Here is a 4,969-nt window from a genome sequence, read left to right as displayed (position 1 = left end):
CATACGTCGGACGATGGGCCTGGAGAAGACGCATCTGTGCGTGCAAACCCCCGTGAAAATCTGCTGGTCCGTTCGTCCGTACGGCTGAGAAAATGCGTAGTTCAAGGTCAAGGTCGGGAGCGTGGGAAAAAAATGGCTTGGGTGCAGTTTTCTCTGGAACGGGAAGAGCTATCCTTGAAGTGGGAAGCACCGGCACATCGGCCCGGACGAGTCGCATCTGCCTGCGAAAAGGGCATTTGAATCACCGTGTCCGTTCGTGTGCAGGACGAGGAAAATGAATGGTTTGACTGTTGCGGAGAAGACGGATCCGTACTTGGAGTTAGTACGTGATTTACGCTGGCGCACAAAGAGAGATATGAATACCAAGAAGAAGAAGAAGAAGAAGAAGAAGAAGAAGAAGAAGAAGAAGAAGAAGAAGAAAAAAATTAGAAAATAAAAATAACAAAGAAGAAGAAGAAGGAAGGCGGGAAGAAAGAACATAATAATAATAATAATAATAATAATAATAATAATAATAATAATAATAATAATAAAACCCGCAATACAAGGTGATTTTGTACGATACTATTTAAAACACTTTATGGAAGCGTTCGATTGTCGTTTCTATGCATAAATTTGGCAATTGTAATCCATTCCACTGCATTTTTCATGATGGGAAAATATTGTCCCACTTGGGCAAAGATTGGCCCAAAATCTACCTGGCATTGGAAGCACTTGGCTTCATTCACCTTAGGACTCCAGCGTTACCTTGTCGTACAGACAATATTGTGTAGGCATGTTTGTCCAATTCCTTGGTTCGACATTAAAATCACTTCATACAAACAATATAAGTGATTTCGTCCAATTGCGCTCTTTGACAAATTTCAAAATTGTGTGCAATTCGATCATGTGGCATTGATAAACACTTTACAGAAGCGTTTAATTATGTTCTGTCTGCATGAAGTTGGCATTTTCCATGATGGGAAATATTTGTCCAAAACCTACATGTTATCTGGCTTTGAGCCCCCCCAAAATTGCCAAGAAAAGTAGCAAATGTGGCCAAAAACCTACGTTATTGGGTTTGGGGCAAAAATTTGCACAACAATGTTCCGAAAAGTGGCCAAAAACCTACCTAAACTTTTCTGAGACACGCTCGACAGTGTCTTCTTTCCGCACGGTTTGTGTCAAGCCCGTTCCCTTGGCTGTGACGGGAACAAATAAATTTAAAAAAAAAAAAAAACAAAGGAAAAAAAAAAAAAAAAAAAGAAAAGAAAAGAAAAGAAAAAATCGTATCTGTAGAACGGTAAAAGATATTCTCATGCGGTTTGCGTTGGCTGCTGCGTCCTAGACAGAGCTATTATGTCTCTCTGTATGTATGTATGTATGTATGTATGTATGTATGTATGTATGTATGTATGTATGTATGTATGTATGCAAATCAATAAATAACCAAGTCCAACAAAACCCATTTCTTCCATGCAAGTGTAAAGTTGCCAAATATATCTTAATGGCTGCGTCCGTTCGTCCGCCATCGGGAGAAAACCGTTTTCCACCATGCAAGTGTGAAGTTTCGAAAAATTGAAATCTTTGGAATATAGCGACGTGCCACATGTCGGCAGATCGGGCTCGAAGAGACGACTCTGTTAGAGCAAACCGCACGTCAATAGCCCTGTCCGTTCGTCCGTACGCTTCGAGAAACCGACCGTTTCTAGGTAAAACGCGGCTTAAAGTTCCTTTCCTCCGGAAGGGCAAGAGCTAGGTAGACGTGCGACCCAGGGCCAGATTGGTCTTGAAGAGACGCGTCAGGCAGTGAAAACCCCACGAAAATCGGACTGTCCGTTCGCCCGGCCATTGGAAGAAAACCGATTCCTTCCATGCAAGTGTGAAGTTTCGAAAAATTGAAAGCTTAGGAATAGAGCGACTTGCCATATGTCGGCAGATCGGGCTCGACGAGGCCACTGTGCTAGAGCAAACCGAACGTCGATAGCCCTGTCCGTTCGTCCGTTCGCTTCGAAAAACCGACCGTTTTTAGGTGAAACGCGGCGTAAAGTTCCTTTTCTCGGGAGGGGCAAGAGCTAGGTGGACGTGCCACCCAGGGCCAGATTGGCCTTGAAGAGACGCGTCTGGCAGTGAAAACCCCACGAAAATCGGACAGTCCGTTCGTCCGTGCGACCATGAAAAGCCGAAGGTCAAGGTTGTTGCCATCACGGCATTCCGTTGGTTCGGTATCTTCACTCGAATACCTATATCTTTCGAACGCTCGAAGATATTTTCGTGCGGTTTGCTGCGGGCTGATGGGTCTGAGAAAGACCTATCGTCGATGCCTTGCGCTGGAAGATGGCTTCATCCTGGACGAGGCGGTGGCCATTTCAGCGAGAGACGAAAGTAATGGGAAAATAACAAGTAACCGACTTCGCTCGGGAAGCAATTTATCGGCACTCTTGCTAGAAAATTCGTGTCTCTAAAACGGCGAAAGATATTCTCGTGCGGTTTGCGGTGGCGGCTGCGTCTAGAGAGAGCTATCCACGCATGCCTTGCCGAGCGAGATGGCTTCAAAGATGGCTTCGTGATGGCCGTTCAGGCACAGGCAGAAATCACTGGAGGGGGGGATAGACACACAAAACTCGCTCGGTATGCAATTTATCGGCACACTTGCTAGAAAATTCGTGTCTCTAAAACGGCGAAAGATATTCTCGTGCGGTTTGCGGTGGCGGCTGCGTCCTAGACAGAGCTATCCCACGCATGCCTTGCCGAGCGAGATGGCTTCAAAGATGGCTTCGTGATGGCCGTTCAGGCACAGGCAGAAATCACTGGAGGGGGGATAGACACACAAAACTCGCTCGGTATGCAATTTATCGGCACACTTGCTAGAAAATTCGTGTCTCTAAAACGGCGAAAGATATTCTCGTGCGGTTTGCGGTGGCGGCTGCGTCCTAGACAGAACTATCCACGCATGCCTTGCCGAGCGATATATATATATATATATATATATATATATATATATATATATATATATATACATATATACATATATATACATATATATACATATATATACATATATATACATATATATATATATATATATATATATATATATATATATATATATATATATATATATATATATTCACACACACACACACACACAAAGACACACACACACACACACACATCAATTAATAACTAAGTCCAACGTTGGTTTTAGTTACTTCGCTTCCAAGGGCTTTGCACCAACGGAATGTCAGGGGTACACAAGGCCTAGCGCCGACGGCGGGAGGTATTATCAAATGTCAGATGCCAAAAGATCTGTCTTGAATAGACGCGTCGGCCTGTGCCAAATATATCTTAATGGCTGCGTCCGTTCGTCGCCATCGGGAGAAAACCGTTTTCCACCATGCAAGTGTGAAGTTTCGAAAAATTGAAATCTTTGGAATATAGCGACGTGCCACATGTCGGCAGATCGGGCTCGAAGAGACGACTCTGTTAGAGCAAACCGCACGTCAATAGCCCTGTCCGTTCGTCCGTACGCTTCGAGAAACCGACCGTTTCTAGGTAAAACGCGGCTTAAAGTTCCTTTCCTCCGGAAGGGCAAGAGCTAGGTAGACGTGCGACCCAGGCCAGATTGGTCTTGAAGAGACGCGTCAGGCAGTGAAAACCCCACGAAAATCGGACTGTCCGTTCGCCCGCCATTGGAAGAAAACCGATTCCTTCCATGCAAGTGTGAAGTTTCGAAAAATTGAAAGCTTAGGAATAGAGCGACTTGCCATATGTCGGCAGATCGGGCTCGACGAGGCCACTGTGCTAGAGCAAACCGAACGTCGATAGCCCTGTCCGTTCGTCCGTACGCTTCGAAAACCGACCGTTTTTAGGTGAAACGCTGCGTAAAGTTCCTTTTCTCGGGAGGGGCAAGAGCTAGGTGGACGTGCCACCCAGGGCCAGATTGGCCTTGAAGAGACGCGTCTGGCAGTGAAAACCCCACGAAAATCGGACTGTCCGTTTCGTCCGTGCGACCATGAAAAGCCGAAGGTCAAGGTCGTTGCCATCACGGCATTCCGTTGGTTCGGTATCTTCACTCGAATACCTATATCTTTCGAACGCTCGAAGATATTTTCGTGCGGTTTGCTGCGGCTGATGGGTCTGAGAAAGACCTATCCGTCGATGCCTTGCGCAGGAAGATGGCTTCATCCTGGACGAGGCGGTGGCCATTTCAGCGAGAGACGAAAGTAATGGGAAAATAACAAGTAACCGACTTCGCTCGGGAAGCAATTTATCGGCACTCTTGCTAGAAAATTCGTATCTCTAAAACGGCGAAAGATATTCTCGTGCGGTTTGCGGTGGCGGCTGCGTCCTAGAGAGAGCTATCCACGCATGCCTTGTCGAGCGAGATGGCTTCAAAGATGGCTTCGTGATGGCCGTCCAGGCACAGGCAGAAATCACTGGAGGGGGGGATAGACACACAAAACTCGCTCGGTATGCAATTTATCGGCACACTTGCTAGAAATTCGCATCTCTTAAAACGGCGAAAGATATTCTCGTGCGGTTTGCGGTGGCGGCTGCGTCCTAGACAGAGCTATCCACGCATGCCTTGCCGAGCGAGATGGCTTCAAGGATGGCTTCGTGATGGCCGTTCAGGCACAGGCAGAAATCACTGGAGGGGGGATAGACACACAAAACTCGCTCGGGAAGCAATTTATCGGCACACTTGCCAGAAAATTCGTGTCTCTGAAACGGAGAAAGATATTCTCGTGCGGTTTGCGGTGGCGGCTGCGTCCTAGACAGAGCTGTCCACGCATGCCTTGCGGAGAGAAGAAGGAAAAAAAAAAAAATTTAAAAAAAAATGGAAGAAAATGACAATCGTGGCCAAAGAGAAACGATTTTTAACCGGCCACGGTTGTCATTTTCTTCCAAGGGTTAAAAAAAAAAAAAAAAAAAAAAAAAAAAAAACTAAGTCCAACTTTTTCACCAGTTCTCACCCACCAGTTTCTGA

This window comes from Sinohyriopsis cumingii, unplaced genomic scaffold, assembly GCF_028554795.1.
Source record: "Sinohyriopsis cumingii isolate HCF-2022 unplaced genomic scaffold, ASM2855479v2 utg004681l, whole genome shotgun sequence".
NCBI classification, from domain to species: domain Eukaryota; kingdom Metazoa; phylum Mollusca; class Bivalvia; order Unionida; family Unionidae; genus Sinohyriopsis; species Sinohyriopsis cumingii.
Note: the sequence above shows the minus strand (reverse complement) of the source record.